Source organism: Scatophagus argus, chromosome 23 (genome assembly GCF_020382885.2).
Source record: "Scatophagus argus isolate fScaArg1 chromosome 23, fScaArg1.pri, whole genome shotgun sequence".
Classification (NCBI taxonomy): Eukaryota; Metazoa; Chordata; class Actinopteri; family Scatophagidae; genus Scatophagus; species Scatophagus argus.
This window is the reverse complement of record NC_058515.1, coordinates 8075171-8094293: the sequence shown is the minus strand read 5'-3', so window position 1 is coordinate 8094293 and position 19123 is coordinate 8075171. Positions and strand designations below refer to the sequence as shown.

Genomic DNA, 19123 nt, shown 5'->3' with positions numbered 1-19123 from the left:
GACTCTATGGCTTTGCCTCTTAAAGCAGGTATGAGCAGAGAAACATTTCAAATAATTCCAGTCTCCCAGAATAATACAGTGACTCATAAATATCACCCTACTTCTGTGTGAACCAAAGTGAATATCAGATACAAAGCACTGAGCATAGCTTCACCCACTCACCTTTTATTTATATTGCATACTTGGCAGAATTCCAGCTATATATTTTTGTCCAATCTAATACTGAGTTAACATAAGGCTTGAATAGTGGAATCTCACTTTGTATAACCTCACTAGGTTTCTCAGGTATTTCAGTTTCATTCGTTCAGTGCCACTTTGTCTGTGGCTATAGATGTAGTCAAACTATCAACAGTAAGTTACACTGATTATGATGACTGAAATATATTGAAGATGTAACTGTTTTAACCCGAAACTCAAATTAATTGGTGAAAAAAAAAATCAAAATCTAATTTTCAGATGTTTATCAAAAGGTACATCGATATTAATCCACAACATAGTGCGTAACAAGAAATTCTATATGTAAGCATGCATGGTTATTGCAAAAGCTGAGGCCGTCAATGGTCTGAATCTCATCCAATGCACACAAAACCGTTTTCAAAACCCGTGTGTGCAAAGCATGTCAGTACTGTATGAACTGTGGCCACTCTCCTGAAATGGCAAAAAGTAAAAATCGCCCAATAGTCAATCAACAGGTGCCTCCAGGGCTCTTGGGAAGCTCAGGTAATGAAATGTTCACAAGTCACAACACATCGACAAAAGGTCAAGAGCACATTTGTAATGCAGCTCTCCTGCACAGAGAGCACAACCTTAGACGATGGATACAAAGGTTACATCAACAGCCCTAAGTGAATGGAAGTGATACATATTAGTCAACAGAATCTAGTATTTCATTATATTTCAGTATTTTCGTTAAATTTATAATGAAGCTGATGAACGCTTCTAACTTTGAGAAACCAAGCGCACATAGGAAACACGTGTATGTCCATGTACAGTCGACTGTAGAAAAATAAAGTCCATTTAAGATAACACATCCACTTCAGAGAGAATTACTCTATTCCAATGCAGTGTGTGTGTGTGTGTGTAAGATGAGGCAAAATGGAGACGTAATTACTTCACTCCAATGTTCTTTCAAAGATCAAACTAACACTAAACGGTTCGTCTTTTATATTTTAAGCCTAAACTGCAGCAGTAAAGAAGCACCCTGAGAAAGTGCTACAGCTCAGTCCAAACGGCACCCTTTAAATCACACAAAAAATAACAACATCATCAGAGGTTACGCAGATCTACAGGTGTCTGAAACTGAACCTGCTTTGACTCCATTTTAAACATCTCTTTTATCGTCTTCATTTTGCTTACAAGGCACATCGTTAAATCAATAAAGAAAAAAAAAAAAGTCTTCAAACAGGTGGACTGCTCCAAACAGCTTGACTCCAGGATAACAACTTGGAATTTGAGCTCAAAACAAATTGCTCTCCAGTAAGTTAACTCATCTAAGTTTTGCTTTAAACACCTGTTTATAGGTTACCAACATCCTGACAGGGAGGACAGTGTGAGACTGCAGAGTCGTAGAGAAGTGCTTGCTGTAAACCACCATCAATCAAAGAAGAGGAGAGCTGGCGAGGATTGTGCCAGCCCCACGGACCTCAGCAGAGTCCTCCTCAACAAACTGTCATCTCAAAGTCAGTACAGGTCAATTGCTACCTGGAGTACATGGAATCTCTGCAGGTTCTTTCTGAATCTACCACTTCCATCTTCCTGCAGCTCCATAAACAAACTAAGCCCGTCACACATCCTTTTGCCAATACACTTACATGATTGCTTGTATTTCCCAGTAAATGCCAATATTTTACATGTCATATGTTAGTAATGTGCTACTTTCATTGCTGTTTGGCACATTGCCTCATGAATAAGTGCCGTCATAGGTAGGATGGTGATTGATGATGATGGTGATTTCTTATCCTGATTTTACTTTCGCGATCATTCATGAACTGGCCTGCACAGCCCATATTTGCATAAGGAAGTTTTTTACGCATCACATTAACACATATCAGGTGACACCTTAACAGTGGTCTTGGAATGCATGTGCTAACACTGCATCAACAGGTGAACAGTCACAGAAGGTACTCGCAAAAATTAATGGAAGGTAACATTCCCCTTCAGCACATTAAGGAGATGGGAAGAGTCGCAATGGAAGCTATGATGCTGTCCTCGTCAGCCAAAGACGATAGATGGAGGACGTGTCAAGGAGTTCTGTCCAGTGACTGTGTCAGGGGCACATGTATTATCCCACGTGATCTTGTTCGTGATCAAAAGGGAATCATTGACCTGGTGTTAAGTTTCTCATTTCCCAAAAGAGACCGTCTCTCAGTGGACAGATGTTCCCGCGCTCAAGGGTTACCCTAAAATGACACAATTATAGGCACAAATGGAGCCCTGTGCCACATTAATGGAAGCCCAACTGTTTGCCCTGCTGTGCAGAGCTCACACTAGTCATCACCAAACCTTTCTTTGAAATGACTCAAATGCAGTCCTGACCTGGCCCGAATGTGAATGAGTTGCAGAGCATTTGAGACACAGTCATGGCTGAGGAATGTTCAATAAATGCTTCTGCTTTTACTGAGCAAGTTAACATTATCTTGTCTCCTGTGTTTGGTAACCTCATTGGAAGTATTCATGCAGCATTTCTTTCTTATCTCTTTCTCTATCAATCCTGGATGGGATTTCAAGCAATTAAGCTGTGAGAGCTATCTACCTGAAAACAGTCAACATCAATACAAATAAAAACAGGTCTTTTCACAGCAGACCTGATGACGCTGTTATAGCAGGAAAAGTGCAGGTGTTACTGATTAACAATGATAATGATGATTCTTTTCAAATGTTCCACAGTGACAGCGTGCCAGAACGCTCAATTGCAGGAGCCTGAGACTCAAGCAGCTAAATGGAATTTAGCCAAGCTTTTCTTATTTACACCTACGCTTTCCCTACTGTGACATGTCAAAATGCCCTGTTTGAAAAATGCCTATACTGCATAAATGTTCCTCTCAGGTGAGCTCCCAAACCAGAGTCTCACTTTTTTTTCTAGGAAGACTTCAGTATGAATGACTTTCACACTCATCCGGAGCGAACAACATCAAAATAGCAGTTCCAAAAATGCAGTGTGCAACTGTATAAAATCACAATTAAACAGCATCCCACAGCGCTGACCTTAGCTCATAACTGGCACAAACTCTTAAGCAAAAAAAAAACTGTAGACAAAAAGAACGTGCAGAAAATATTTTTGCTCGCACTTTTCATTTTAAGAACCTGATTTTTCCTGCTGGGAGGTAGGCTGCACACTTTTCACAGACATTTCACGGTGTCAAAAACAAGTCAGATTAATAACTTTAAAGAGAGTTGCGGAGAATTCAGGGGAGTCTATTTAAACTGGAAATGAAATAATGTCAGCAGCATTAGTTAGACCTGTGCTTTTCCTGCTGTGACAATTAAAATCAGCCCTGGTTACCAACAGTTCTCCAAGTAGTGCGTCCTAAAACCATTAAAGTGTTGCCAATATCAATGTTTTCCTTCTCTCGTCCCTGTTTTAATTTATAAATATGACTACAGAATGGCTAGTTGTATGTTGCATTAATGTATGGTATAGTTGTTGAATGTCACTGGTGGAGGAAGTAATCAGATCTTTCACTTAAGTAGCAGGACTGGAATATGGCACTGTATTATTACATCGTGACAAATGCAATTGTGTGACCTCGATGAATCTAAACTAACTCTTTAAAACACTGAAGTCACTCAGTAAAACGAAGCAATCAAGGCAATTGTAGACCGGCAACTCCTGCGTTCAACAAGGTAAAATAAACGTTTTTGTCAAAGAGATCGGGTGGCAGAGAGCAATGAATATCAGAAAGGGCTGGTAAAGCGGTCAAAATACTTTAAATATAGTGTACAATTGAACTGCCGTTGATGATCAGCTATCCCTTTAAACATTTTATACAATGTTGCCTAATATATTGGCCCAGTGTGTAGAATTTAGAGGCATCTACTGGTGTGCAGACATTTTTCAACCAGTCTGAACCTCATCTTTTCTCGAAATATGGTGGTACAACATGAAAGAGGATCAAATCCTTACGTAAGGCTCATTCTAAGGGTACAAAAAAAAACCTCAACAATTCTTAGTTTCAGGTGATTATACACGATTAAAAAAAAACATAATTCTGAATATTATATTCCATCTCTGTCTTCAAAGTCCTACACGCTGTACCTTGGAGTTGACAACAACTCATTACTTATGTTGTATGCAGCATCTTAACCTTGAAGTAACTAAAGTTAATATCGTGGGGGGGGGGGTAAAAAAGTACATTATGCTTGTCTGAGTTGTAATGATGTAGAATTAAATAGAAATACTCAAAGTAAAGGTACCTTAACTTTCTGCTCAAAGTGTTAGGCCAATTGCAGACAGATAATAATAACACTAAAAAACTGAGATTGGGAACAAATGTAGTGATAGATTTTTTACCATCAGTTTAGATTGTTTAAGAAAAAAAATCTGAATGGCCACATGGGCTTTCAGCACCTCACTAAAGGACAACGTGCCTGTTCAATGCGCACGGTGGGACCGGAGCCGCTGTGAGCTGCTCCTCTCGCTGGCCATCAAGCGGCCGGACTGTGAAGTGTAGCTTTGAGCGCAGAATCCCTGCCGTCTCCGGTTCTCTCTTCCTCCCCCCCTCCCTCCCTCCTTCTCTCTATCTTTCCCTCTCTCTCTCTATCCCTAGCCGCCGCCGGGAGCAGTGTGTATGTGTGTATGAGACTATGTGTGTGTGTGTGCATGTGTGCTGGTACAATCTGACAGCACGCTGGGGCTGCGTTTCCCAAGAAAAGCTCAGCTCTCTCTCAGTTTTCTACCCGTCTTATTGCCGCTCTCATTGTCTTTGTCGACAGTGATAAAGAGAGCAGGTACCATCTGTCCATTCAGCCTATTTATTACGAGTTGCCTTTTTTTTTTTCCACAGATGTTATGTCAACACTTTTTGGGTGGTGGTGGTGGTGGTTGTGGGGAGGGGGGAGTCCCGGTTCTAATGGAATTTGTTGTGGCTGTTTGGTCTCTTCTCTCTTTCAGTTCAACCGGGGGCCTGTTTTTGGAATAAGAAAAGCATTGCTGTTTTCTGACTTTGAGAGAAGAAAGAAGGGACTCCTCTGGAATTTCCTAAGGAATTTATTCGGACAGCCTCGGTAAGTGGACGCGTTTATATCAAAAAAAGCTTAATAATTTGGAGCGCATGCAGCTATTTACCAGTTTATTTTTGTGGAAAAATAAATAAGCGTGTCCTTCACCCCCCCCTCACCCCCCACCCCTATTTTAATTACAGTTACCGGGGCTTTGCATTCTCCCGCCTGGGTACATAGTAAGTAGTATAGACTTTTTCTTTCTCCCGACCTGCATCTTCTAATTCTGTGAATGGCAGTTGAAAACAGCTCGCCATGTTTTAATGTGTGGAATTAAGTGCTGGCTTGGTGTTTTCTCTTAAGTTGTGCGTCGTGCCGCGTTGTGAGTAGGTGCCCAGGGCAGCATATTGTTACATGTTAAAGCTGCGTTATGGATAACGTAGCGCACACCGCGCACCCGTCTGCTGCTCGCGGTTCACACACCAGGTGATGGCGAGATATGTACGGATTTATGTTTTATTTTAATCGCCATCATTTAGAACACACACTGTACTCACAACACAGAGCTGTCTGTTTTATTCTATTTGTTTTTAAAGGATTTTAGAGTTTCAAATGTTAAGGATGTCCGAGCAGGCACGCAGCAATTTCACGTCGTGGGATATTCTGCGTGTTGGGTGCAGGACGTGTTGAGAAAGTTTGGTTAAATGTTCGGTTATGGAATCTGAGGCAGTTTGAACGGTTTGTCTTTGAATGTAGGCTATGTGTGCGTGCGTGCGTGCGTGCCCATGGGCCCCTGACTCAGGTGATGTAGACCGTGGGTGGGCAGTGACTCGCCTGGTTTACCCATTTTGTTGCTGTTATCTGGCAGGCTTTGATGTCAGATTTGACTGGTGATTGACAGTGGATCATGCGCAGTGGTGTGTCAGCAGAGGCCCACGATTTTCTTCTTCTTCTTCTTCTTCTTCTTTTAACCCTCCCCTCCATCACTGCTAGTTATATTTGGAAGTTACCAAATTCCTCGATTTATATATCCCTTTCTCTGTGTTAAAGAGTATTTATCAGACTACTACTAGTGGCAAGTGATTCCTATACAGCCAATGAGCCATGATTTGCAGTCATACTTTGGAGCCCCGGGAAAACACACACAAAAAAGTGGAAAGCTTCTAAAAAGGGAAGTGAAAAGTTGTGTGCCTCAGTATTTTGTAGCAAGCCAAGCAGAGGAGAAGCAGTCGCAAATGAGGGCAAGGACAGCTCACACAGCCGGAGAGATGTGTCTTCCTTGGCTAGTGTAGAGTGACAGAGGGCTAAGTGAGCATGACCATTGAGGAGAGGTAATAGCATTACGGTCTGCCAGTCATGAAGCAGAGCAAGAGATAGGCTACTGTTGCATTTCAAAGGAAGAGCTAAATGGGAAGCAGACAAGGACAGGAAACTACGACATGAGGGCAGTAGGAATTTATCACCCAAGAACATCCTCACATGGCTCAATAAGCTACCTTATCTGTTTTTTGGGGGGGGGTTCTTTTTGAGTTAGTTATGGTAATCATCGTGTCTGAATATCAAGTTGAGACACCCTTTTTCGGATCATGATTAAGGCTGGATTTAGCATTGCTTCACTAATGTCACCCAGGAGTGAGAGGCTTTCTGGTGCTGAGCTTATCAGGCATCACTTTCATTCCATTGATCTATTTATCTATCTATCTTAAAATTACAAGGCAGAAGTATTGAGGACATAATCCAAAATGCATGTTTGTGCATCTATGGTAAACAATCAATACATAAATGTAGTACTGCCAGCACTAATGTGGAAATAAACAAATCCAACAGGGATGCTAATTTATTGCTTGCACGATAAATTACAACATGATGAAATGTTGAAATACAGCATCCTCGCCAGTTACGGCTGTGTGTCAAGACAGTTTTTTAGCACGGAAGTGGATTTGAATCGTTTGCCGTAGGGTGGCGAACATCTTGCAAAGCTTCACAGGATTAGTCCCAGGTAAGAATGTCCCCCGCCGTCCCTTACACCCAGCAGCGCTCCAGTTTCATAAACTGGCAACCTTTTGCAATTTTCCTTCGTCTCTTCCCTTTGAGTGATGCTCCCGAAACTACTTGCCTGGCTGGCATCAATCACTGCTGGATGAGATTTGCAGCCGCTGCTGGAAGCAGAAAGCCGGGGAAGACAGGTCTGCTTGCTCACATCTCCTCCACACTGACCCCGAGAGCCACGGCCAGCAGTGCCAGTGAGATAGCGGCTTTTTTTTTTTTTTTTTTTTTTTGGACAAATCTTTTTCTCCCATTAATTATGCTCCAACATGGGCTGCTCTAGTGTAACTGTGTTGACAACACACCCACTTTTCTTCTACCTGCTGCACCTCCCTTGGAGAGAAGCAGGAGTAAGCTGTAATTATGGTTTATAAACTTCATCCAGGTGACATAATCAGGGCATGGCTGCGATGGCAAGGGGCTGTCATAACAGCTGCTAATAAATTTATAGCTCGTTTTTCTTTCTTTAGCATTGCACGGCACTCAGAAAGTCTTACTGTATGGCTGTGTTTGTCGAATGTCACACATTGCGGAGTTTGTTGAAACTAGTCTCTTTACTTTCATACATACAAGGCTTCAGAAGGAATACAGGGGAGCACAGTGTTAGAAGTGAGCAAATATTGCCCAATTCTCAGCAAAAAAAGGGGGGGAAGGTAGTACAAATATGGAAGAGAAGAAGCTATATTATTCCCATGTTTTTACTGTGAGGAACACCCTGATTGCGGTCCAAAGCTCAGCAAGCCGAGTAGCTGGCTCCCAGGGGCCGTTTTATAATGAGGATGCACTGTCAGATAATTAGATACACCTGACGCAGGCGTTTTCAGGAAATTTTGATTCATCCTAAAATAAAATGTCTGTGTCTGCCAACATAAAAGCAGGGAAAAAAAAAAAAAAATCCCGCTGTCAAATTGCCTCTCCTCTCATGGCGGCAATGTTTTATTTATTTATCCACATCTTAACGCTCTTGGATGAGGCGGGCTTCATTCTGCGCGAGCTGATGTATTAGCTGCCAGAGTTTTCATCTCTTTCTCATCCCTACATGGCACAAGATAGCATCGAGTTCTGACTCTAACACAGTGGTCTGTACGTACGTAAGCGTGCGCATCACATAAACATCGATGTAAGCGGTCACGTGTTTTCTGCAAAATGTGACTGGCACAGGTGTGTGTTAGCACTTGAGCCACCAAGATTCCAAGTTAATTTTCATCTATTTATTTTTAAAATAAGACTTAAATAACTCGTTAAAATTCAGTATATAGGGCTCAATAGTTTTACATTATGTCAATTACTTTATTTTATTACTATATAATGAATGGTAGCATTCTGAATATTTTCTCCTTTGGGAACAAAAGAACAAAGTGGTCTCTCTCACACGCACACACACACACACTTCTCACAATCAGCACAGAGGCTGTGGACTGTCACAGTGAACTGTCCACACACTGCATGCAGGCACTTCATTCAATTACAGGCTGCATTAGCGTACGTCCCTGTGAATAGGTATGATTCATACATCGGCTATTTGAGGTTGAGACACGGGAATTTGAGGCTGAGATGTTTGTCACCATAAGCCTGGGACTCTTTCAGCACATCTGCTCCTCATCCTCAGACGAGGGTTCTCTGTCAGGTGAATGTGACAAGTCATTGATCTCTGTGATCTCTACCCCAGTCATCCGATTCCATTCTCCCTCTCTCATGTCCTTGAGCATTGCCACATCTTCTTAGACATTCATCTGTCTTTTGCTCCGGTTCATGTTATCCAAATCTCGTAGGCCTGGCTCTAGCCCAGCATATGGCACCCTGCTTATCAAAAGACATCTAAACAATGGGCATCGCTAAGCAAACAGGGCGTGGCGCAAATGTTGAGCGCAGCATTATACAGAAGTTACGATGAGGCGTAAAAATGACCCATCAGCAGTTCTACAAATAATCTTACTCTTTTCCTTTTTGTTCCCCTATGATTTACCAGATAATAAATAAACCAATTTTAGGTAACTCAGAGATGTAGGGGGTGTATTTCCGTTTGTGCTTCCTTGATGATGTGTCAATACACAAATTAAACGTTTGGAGTTTCAGAACTGGATGGATGTACGTGCAAGTAATCAAGCAATTCCTGCACATCCGTTAACTGTGTACAGCAAGAGATGAATGATCAATTGAATTCACGGCGACGCCCACACATAAGCACGCAGACACATTTATACACAAGGCGACGCGCACAAACGCTGTCTTAAATATAAAGTCTTTTCCTTAGCTGTTGATTAGAAAATGCTGCGTGAGATGAAACCCTCTCACCTGCGTTGTTTATTTATCAGGCACACTGCTCCAGTCATAAATCAGACTCTCGTTAAGTTGTTAAAAACAACTTTTGCCTTCTGCAGGAGATATTAATGCTATTAAGCCTGATGTATGTGATGCAGTAGGAAGGCGAACCACTGCAGGCTAAGCAGGCTCATGTTACCCAATTAAGAGAGGGCCCCCCCCCCTCCCCGTTTGTCTACTGTGGTCACACTTTATTTGAAAAGCTCAGTGCCAAAAAGAATCAAGTGACTATAAAACTACAGATTATCACAGCTGAGATGTTGTCTACTGTTTGTCACCCGATACCTGATTATCAACACTTTGATAAGCCGTGTCTGAGCGCAGGTGAATCGATATAACAGGTCAGCAAAAATGTTAGCAAGTTTAAGTTTGTATGGCGTTTATTGGAATAAATGTTTTCAGCCATTTTTTGTCAGAAAGGAAAGAATCTGCTATTATCGCTGAGAGACTCCAACGTTTTCAAAGGTGTTCCTTGAACTGTGCACAAAGAAATAGCTTTGATGTGACAGGATATTTTTTTTTTCTTTGCAATTTAAAGCGAGACTATGAAACTTTTGCTAAACTGTGGCCCCAAGTGGCAGCCATGGGATGATGGTAGACGCTAAAACGTAGCAAAACATTAGGACAGTTTGGTAAGTTCACAGAAAATCTATTTACTTTCTCTTATTAGAAATATATGTACAAGTATCTGGACAAAAAAGGAACAGGAGGTCATAATCCTCTTCATCCTGCCCATCTCAGGTACAGCTGGACCTCTGCAGCTGTATTATTTGTATACTACTTCTCTGGCGGCAAATATGATGTCAGTTTGATCATATCATTTGATCTGGAGCATATTGTCTCCTTGTGAACAGTCAACAAGGTTTCCCGGCCTTCCTTACATGACTGGTGATGCAGTAAAAGAAATTCACCTGTGAGCAAGCGTCAAAATGTTTCACAAAGTAAATTTCCTTCACTTTGCAACTGCGCAGTATTCAAAGCAATGCTGCAGGGTAAATGCACTAATGACTGACCTATAGAAATGACATCCTGTAATATCTGAACATGTTGTTTTGACATTTGAATGAATGATAGGATGTTGGTCTGCTCTCTAATGTTGTTGAGGTTATATCAAGCAGATATCGTTCATTTTACTAATGCTTTGGTTTTATTCATGCTTGGCAGTCTTGACTCTCGACAAAGTGACCAAACATACAGCTGTGCTCCATAGGACTCCATTATTTCCTGTTACCTAACCTCTCTCTTTGAACCCGAGCTCAACGATGCATGATTTGAAATTCATCTCAGCAGAGAAAGCTGTGGCGGGCTGTTTCTTTTCTTTTTTTTTTGTCCTTTGTTCAACATATTGTACTGTTATGGCCCGAAGAAAACTTGTGTCTATATTGTGCACTTGAACTTGGACAAAAACAAACAAACAAACCAACCCTTTCATTGCTTCCTCTACGTTCCAGCATGACAGCGACTCGCAGAACTGATGAGGACTGACAGAAGACAAAGACTAGAGGAGAATGTTTTGCATGTGGTGCCCTGAGTCAGAACCCCTGCCTGAACTAATGACTACGTACACTACGCTGGACACTCTATTATGAACACCTGCACAAAAGAGTCCACTACAACAGCAACACTATGTGCAACTTGAAAGTATTTATAACACTGTATTAAAAGCTATATGACACATGCAAAGAAATATGAATATTCATTAGCTACAAAAGTGCTGGTGTATTGCAGGGCTTTGGCATGCAGTAGGCTTTACAGGCATTCATGATATAATCCTCACCCCTTGCACGCTCGCACATCTTACTGGTTGTTCTTTTGATGTGATAGATGCTAGCTTAGTTAATGACTTTTTAAAAGCGCAAATGACAGCATGATCTCCTGACCTTTTTGTAAGCCACATGTACCGCAACATGGTGCGGATATTTTATCTCCATACATGCTATTGCTCTGGCATCCCTCTGCTTTTGGGCACCCTTAAAGATTTTAGAGGGCACTGGTATGTTGAGTATTGGCATTGTCGTCCACTGAGGATATGGAGGCAAAGAAGAAAACAGAGAGGAATAATGCAGGCAAGCTGGAGCCAGGGTACTCTGCACAGTTCAATGCTGCTGCCTCTAACCGACATGAACAAGAGAAATCAATTAGACCTACTCGGTTGCTATCCAAGGGACTTCCACCATGGGAAAGAGGAGAGCGAATCAAAGTGTTAGGGAGAAAAAAAAAAAACACGAAAAAGAAAGTAGCAGAGGAGGAAAGTGAACTCGAGTGGCAGTTTGTTGTATCCTTTTGTCAGATCAGCTGCCTCTGACCTCAAGATAACATTCATTCTCTCAGTTTTCATCCCAGGCATGTTTATAATTCCAGACACTTTTCTACCCTGTCTTCTTCTTCTTTTTTTTTTAACAGTGATGCAAAGCTTTTGCTCTTACTGTCCTTTTAGGTCAACAATGAGAAAAAAAAAAAAAGAAAGGTAGGCTAAAATGTTCCTTACAAGAATATTTTGATGAAGGCCTTGGCTCAGTTGTACCTGCAGATGCAACAATCTCAGTTTCCCCAGCTGCTTTAGATTCACACTTTTGTGTTTACAGTCATACCTTAAAGCCATTCCAGCAGTCACTTGGAGGTCACTGTGAACAACATCTCCTTTCCACACCATGATGGTGATGGGGGCCACAGTTTTCTTTTGCTGAGAAGAAAAACAAACAAACAAGTTGAGGACTGGGGGGGGGTGTTGTACAAGTTTTAAAAGTTGTATTTAAGAGAGGTTTGGTTTTGAAGAAATCTTTATTTGGTTTTAAAGAAAAAAAATCTCTCCGGGTTCCCTCAAGAGTTAAAAGATTATTCATATTGAATATGGTCCAACTATTGTGGTAGGATCAGTGAGGCTAGTATCCACAGCATATAATTTATTAATCGTATTTCACAGCCAGCTAAAAGTATAGTCTCAGTGTCATCTGAAAATATATGCAGTTCCACAGTAAATTTAGAGCCCCGGAAATCCAACTACCAAACTTGACTTAACAGACGCTTAAAATCTGTACGTGGATTTCCTTAAGAACATGACAAAATTATTGAGATAATGTGTTTGACGCTTTATGCATATTTCATTGAGTTGAGATGAGCTCTGTACTGTAAATACTGAGGTTGAGAGTGCACAGCATGGATTTCACAGGACCCAGAGGCCTTATTGTCTTTGATCAGACTGAAAGAGGACACTTTTTGATCAACCCCACGTCGGACATTTAAATCAAACCTCTGACAGGCTCTAAGGAAGGGAGATAGGGTGTAATCTCTACACATAGGAGAGAGTGGACACCCCTGGAAATGTGCTAGAGCCTATTATATTGTACATTTTGAAATCCTCCCCTCCCCCTTCTCTTGATGAGTATCTAGCAGTTGGTGATAGGGAAGTTATTCTGCAGAGTGGAAATTCAATTTGACAGAGAAGACCCGTCTCATGCAGTTATTTAAATAGTTATGATCTGCAGTACAACATATCTGGAAGGAGTAATGAACAGAAATACATAACTTTTTCTGTGTAGCTATTCGTTATAGAGGAAATTGATATGACAGAGACCTGACAATAATAATTAAAAAAAAAAAAAAAAAGGCTATTTGCTGATAAAATAAGGAAAAAATATAACAGCACAAGCTGAGGAAGTTTTGTTCCATTTATAATCCTGTGTGTGCAGTTAGCTCAGTCCCCTGACAGAGCACATGTGTAAACACAGCAACCCCCACCTCCCAACCAGCCCTGCTGTAGGTTTGGCTGTGGGTGCTCGGCAGATCCCTCGGCATCATGAGCGAATCACAATGAGGGTTTTGGGAGGGATCAGTTCCCCAGCACAGAGCCATACTGGGTAGGGTTTATGTAAGACCCTGGCTTCCTGAGCTCTCTGCCAGTTTAAGATGACAACAAATGGTACTAAGGAGTACCGACTTTCTGGGGGAGGGGGGGTTTGCATCTCTTAATGCAAGCCTCCCCTCACACAAACATTCTCCCTCTGTTCATGCACAAGCCTGGTTGTGTGTCATGACTTGTGATAGCAGGTCTCATGTGTATCCATGTAAGCTCATGTGTGTTTTCACACCAATTGTTGGCTTCTGCAGCACCATCGCCCACTTTGAAGCCACCCCCTTTCCTTATCCTCCACTTCCTCCCTTTGTTTTCCCCTTCAATATGTTCCAATGAAAGAAGGCTGGGATCTGTCAAAACCCATCCTTTCTTCTGTCTGGCTTGTCAACTTTTCTTTAGGTGGGCTGCCACGGAAATTCACTCAAGCTCTGACACTCCGCTGGTTTTTTTAAGTTAACAAAATAGGTAGGAGACTGAAGTCTTTTCTGATGATACAATTTGTATGTAATCACCATCTTTTTGTACTTTCACATCATGCAGTGTTTCGAATGTTGTGAGTCACATCACAGTTATAGCTTGTTGAGGATCTTAGATAATCTGTTATTAATTATTAAGGCTTTTGTTGTTATTCCAACAAAAAATCAAGTGCGCAAAACAAGCACTAACAATCACACAGACAGACAGACAGGTCTGCTGAACAGTATTCTGAGGTTTCCGAGCACCTTGACTTTTAACCTGGACCAGTCAAAAGTCCCAGCCTGATTGCAGGTTTAGACTCACTGCAACATAATTGCAACCATCCGCTGATAAGACGAGGCCCATAATCCCCTGGTGGCAAGTGCACAGACACCTCTCACAAACATGTCCAAGTCTGCTGTTCTAATGGGCTACATCTGGATTTTTATAGGCTGAAAATAAAGAGTGGCAGATAAATTTGTTCCAATTAGTTCAGTACCACGAAGAAAAGGGTAGTCAATCATTTCATACCCCAGACACTAAGAGGAAGACATATTGTCCATGGTGTCTTCTGACATTCAGTAGTCCAAGGTCTCCTTGTATGAATGCATAGCACAGAAATACACCATAGATAACATTAGGATCCACTGAGTTGGGTGTAAGGGGAAAATCGATGTAAGGTGAAAATTAAATTTGGCCCAAAGAGCCTTTAGGCAAAGTGCAATTTGGAAACACATCTTTTATTTTCCCTTGGGCGTCTGATAGGGGTGGGCAGGAGATGGACGATGGATCTAACCGTCATGGAAAAAGGCAAAGTATACTATGAGGGAAGGAGGGGAAACACCTCATCTCACTCCTAATGTGGCTCCCCTTTGACTGTCTAATTCGGTTAGGGCCATGCGTGCGTTATTGGATCATATCAAAGGTCAGAGGCGTCCTGTAGACAAATCAATCTCCCCGTCTGAGGAGGCGCAGAGGAAGCAGGGATTGAGGGGAGAGATCCATCTAGAGGGCCCAGAATGACGGTGGGTGAGGAGAATGAGAGGTGGGGGCAAGGAAAATAATGGCATCTGCTGCTCGGAGAGAAGTGGGCGAGGAAGACGAGATTGAACTGTTGACTTGGGGAATGCGATATGCTCAGAGAGAAAGAGTTTACATTATTGCTTGCAAGATAAGAGCAATTCTTTGAGAAGACCCGGAACATTATGGCCTACTTGACTACTAGTCGCTGTTATGTTCCAACAAGACTGGACTGAAGAAGCAAGTGATTTTGTTCCAAAAACAACACAAGTTTGAGTGCAGGACTCAAAGTGGTTGAAAGCTTCTGATTTCTCTGCAGTTCAAGTTTGACATTCTTCTTACAAAAAAATCCCATCTGTCTGGTGGTCACCACTGCCCGACACCATTAGCTCTGTGTATGTGTGTGAAGATAATCCACTCGTTGCACATCTCCTCATGCATGGCTTCTCCCATTTAATACAGATTTTCACTGGTTCTCTTTCATGCATCAAGCTGTCTAACTAGTGCATTCTCAATAGCCTTACTGCACAAGGTCACAAGTGCTGTTACAATGAACTGAACAATTAATCAGCCATTTTGAAATAAGTCTTTGGTTTTCTGCAATGTATAACTTAAAGATGCCTTTAAATTTCTATTTCCATTAATTCACCAAACTGCATTGTTTGTCTTCTGGAGGCCCAACAGATTTGATGAATACACGCCCACCTTCTACAACATTTCCATGGCCAACTTTCTGCAAATTTTGAAACCTTGTTTACATGTTAGCAGTCCTCCTTGTCACTGATACATTGCTGCATTTCTTCACCTGTAGACCAGTGCAACAGAAACCATTGGCAAGAGTGTATATCACATCACATATATGCTTGTGTGTGTAATGAGAACAAAAAGTGGGATGTTTTTTTTTTTTTTTAATGTTTCAAACAATTTGAGTTTACCATTTTGTGCTCTGGGAAAATAATGACTGACATAACAGATTTTTTCTGATATCAAAGACTAAATGATTAAAACAAAAAATCAAAGTTGTTGGTAATGAAAATTAATAATTAGTTGAAGCACCAGTCACAACAGTGAATGATATGCTCCCTTTTGGGAGGTCCATAAAAGGTTGTTCATGAGAAACACTGCTGTAGCGAAACCTGTATTTATTATTCCTCTCATTCCTCATCACACTGAATATTTTTAATACTCCAGACCTTGTAGAATGCCCATTAACAAATAGTCATAATTAAACCAACGATGCATAAACACAGTAGTGGTGGGCAGCAGTCCTAGGCAAAGTTTATAGGTGAGTATAAATCATCCACAGTTTAATGCCAACAAGAAGTTTAATTTGGTAACCCTGAGTGCGTAATTAGTTCAATTAGCCTCAATCCTGAACAGAGATGCACATGCAGAATGGACCCAAGTTGCCCTCTGGTCCGCCTACATTAAAAGGCAACGGTGTAGTTCCTCCCTGTAAGATTAAAACTCACTGTGTAATAACTCACCCCAGCCTTCCCTCCAGACACCGTTGCGACGGTTCAGTGTGAGATAATGTTTGCTCAAGCAACTCTCAATGAGATTCAGTGCTCCAGTGACACCATTACTCTAAGCTCATTGCCTAGTCAGGTTGGGTGGGTCTACCCTTCCCCAGAAAAGTCGAAGTGCAGAGGCGCCAGAAGAGAGAGCACCTCTCGAGACAGATTACATGTCTGTGGACAAGCGAATGGGCTTGCACTTCACCTCTGCCTGAGACAAGCAGGTTATTATCTTTTGGTCCTTTTTTTTGTCCCTTTCACGCTCTTGCCAGTCATGTAACATATCCAGTACAAGACGCTCGCCTGGCAGCCCGAGCAGGTGGACGACAAGGAGGCTTACACATTTTCGCTAATTGCGGGCAGTCAGTGAAACGTATCTGAAATGAAGATGATGGCACAAGCCTGCAGAGGAAGTCAAAGCCGCCTAGGCCTGAGCCAAAGTGTTTTAAATGGATTACACTAGTGTGTCATTGCGATTACACGCTCCTTGCAGGGACGGCGACAAGATGAATTGTATTTTATGGCTTTACAGCAGATCTTTTTTCTTTCTTTTCTCCTCCAAGTTGAATGCATTTTTTCCCCCCTCTACTATGTAGCGTGGTCTGAATATGGGATTGTTTTTGCCTTTGAACTAACTCACAAACAGTTCATCTGCTACTTTTCCTTAAGGGGACATTTTCTGTTTATCTCAGAGTGGAGTAGTTGACTGAGAGAGTATGCATATGCACACATTTTAATGCTTTGTAAATGATATTTCTGAGTTATTTTTTCTTGTTTTGCAATGCTGAAACACTTGAACTTGCCCTCATTTTGTACAGTGCATCATAGCATTTCAAAACAAGCTCCTGGTGGTGAATCTCAAGGGTATTCAGAACATGATGCATATAGGCACATACGGCAGTTTTCCCCTATACCTCTGTGTAGGTCCAATCATTCACGTAGTGTTTAATAATAGCGTCTTATCTTTCCCTTCCTTGTCAGTATAACATATCACTGGAGCCATGTCATTTACATTTACAGCACAGCAACAATTCATATACAGCCCTTTTCCTTTACTGTATACCACATTTCATAAAGCTCTCTGATAAAACATGATTTAATAACAGTGCTTCAGGAGTATCTTCCAATCCCAACATCTCTACAGAAGATTGCTCAGTATGGCAAGGTGCACGAGAGAGAGAGAGAGAGAGAGAGAGAGAGAGAGAGAGAGAGTGTGTGTTAGAGAAGGAGTCCATTAAGTAGGGGAAGAACAGAGGATTAAACACTGAATAACTCTTCCATGACACAGAAGAACATAAAGTTTGTTGTTCATAAACTTCCTAGCAACTTCGAATTTCACCGCCTTTCCACTTCCTCTCGTTCTGTGATGTACACTCTTAGTGGGACTTGTCAAGACGCACTGTTTTTAGTCAGTGTGATGTGGGGGTGTATTACATCTGGTACTGTACTGGTGGAAATAACCCCTTATACAGGTCCAGGCAGAAACTGTGAGAACTGCACGTCTGCATGAAGTTTGTAACAGAGGTGTGAAGTTGTACACGAGGAAGTAGTCCATATGCAGTGTGGGAAATGGACAGGAAATGTAGAAGTCAATGGGGATGGAATCCACTTCAGAATAATTAAATTAAATACAGTTTTTCTTTTTTCCCTAAAATAAATTAATTTAATTAAAATAAAAAGAACTTAAAGGGAAATCTCTCTGTCTCATACACACACACATTTATCTCCAGCAGTCATCTTCAACAAAGTTCATGCCACCACACCTTATTACAATATTACATTAAATATGAAGTGACTTTTGTATATGGCAACATTGTTGAATTTGTCAGTTACCCACAACATCTGAGTTTATGGTAGCAATACAGTTCAAGCCATCCAGCGGTTTGTTACTGCACTATGTATACAAAAAGTATCTGTGGTTGTATGCGCAATCAGAAAGCTGGTGGTTCGATTCCTTGCCCCTGCAGTCAATGTCAAAAGTGACTTTTCCATCAGCATGTCAGTGTTCATGGTTATTGCTCCTGACGATCACCTCATATGCGGCTGTCACCCATACATTCATACATCAGTGTATTATGGGTGAAGGCTAGAGCTTGTGTTGCAATTGGAACCAATATGCTAAAATATTCAAATTAATACATAACTATGTAATTATAAACTAGGTCATGTGAGAATTCAATTGACACGATTCTGTTTATTCACACTCCCTTAGCTAAGTGACAAGCTAACTTCAAATCTGCTGTCACTGTAGCGGTCACGTAAGGCAGCTTCATTTTAAGGCACAAACAACCTGACATTTATCTATGGCATTCCCATCCAGAGTTGAGCCTGTGCTTCCTCACATTACTTCTTGAGCATAGCTCACTAGTGTACACTATTTTGCTTTAAAATCAAAGTAGCCCGGTTTGGGCAGCAGGACACCAAGTACTTAAGTATAAGGAATGGCCTGTTGGATTATACACCATGTACTTGAGCACTGAAGTTCATTCTGGACTGCGAGGTGTCATTAAAGTGGTGGCACTTTTCACACCTTAAATAATGCGATGCAAAGATACAATTTACCAAATCCATGTTAAGACAACTGACACATGCTGTAATTGATGGCTACTGGGCAAGTTACGATCTTCCACTTGGCTATCCACAGGTGTATTCCACCCTGTGCTTTGCAGAGATGTGCCTGTGGCACTGAAACAATCCTTCAGTCTCTCGATGTCAAGTGCCTCCAGGATGTAATGCTCTTACTGGGTTTTAT

At 41.5% G+C, this 19123-nt stretch overlaps 1 protein-coding gene across 31 annotated transcripts in view; it reads left to right on the top strand.

Annotated features, from left to right (window-relative positions):
* The first annotated feature begins 4788 nt into the window (after positions 1-4788).
* The window catches only part of LOC124054897 (receptor-type tyrosine-protein phosphatase delta-like), a 339738-nt gene continuing 325403 nt past the window's right edge, over positions 4789-19123 (top strand). For all 31 annotated transcript variants that reach the window (XM_046381377.1, XM_046381378.1, XM_046381409.1 and 28 more), the window contains exons 1-3: positions 4789-4947; positions 5111-5223; positions 5361-5396. The gene's annotated coding sequence lies outside the window, so the exon portion shown is untranslated. The remainder of the gene's footprint in view (positions 4948-5110; positions 5224-5360; positions 5397-19123) is intronic.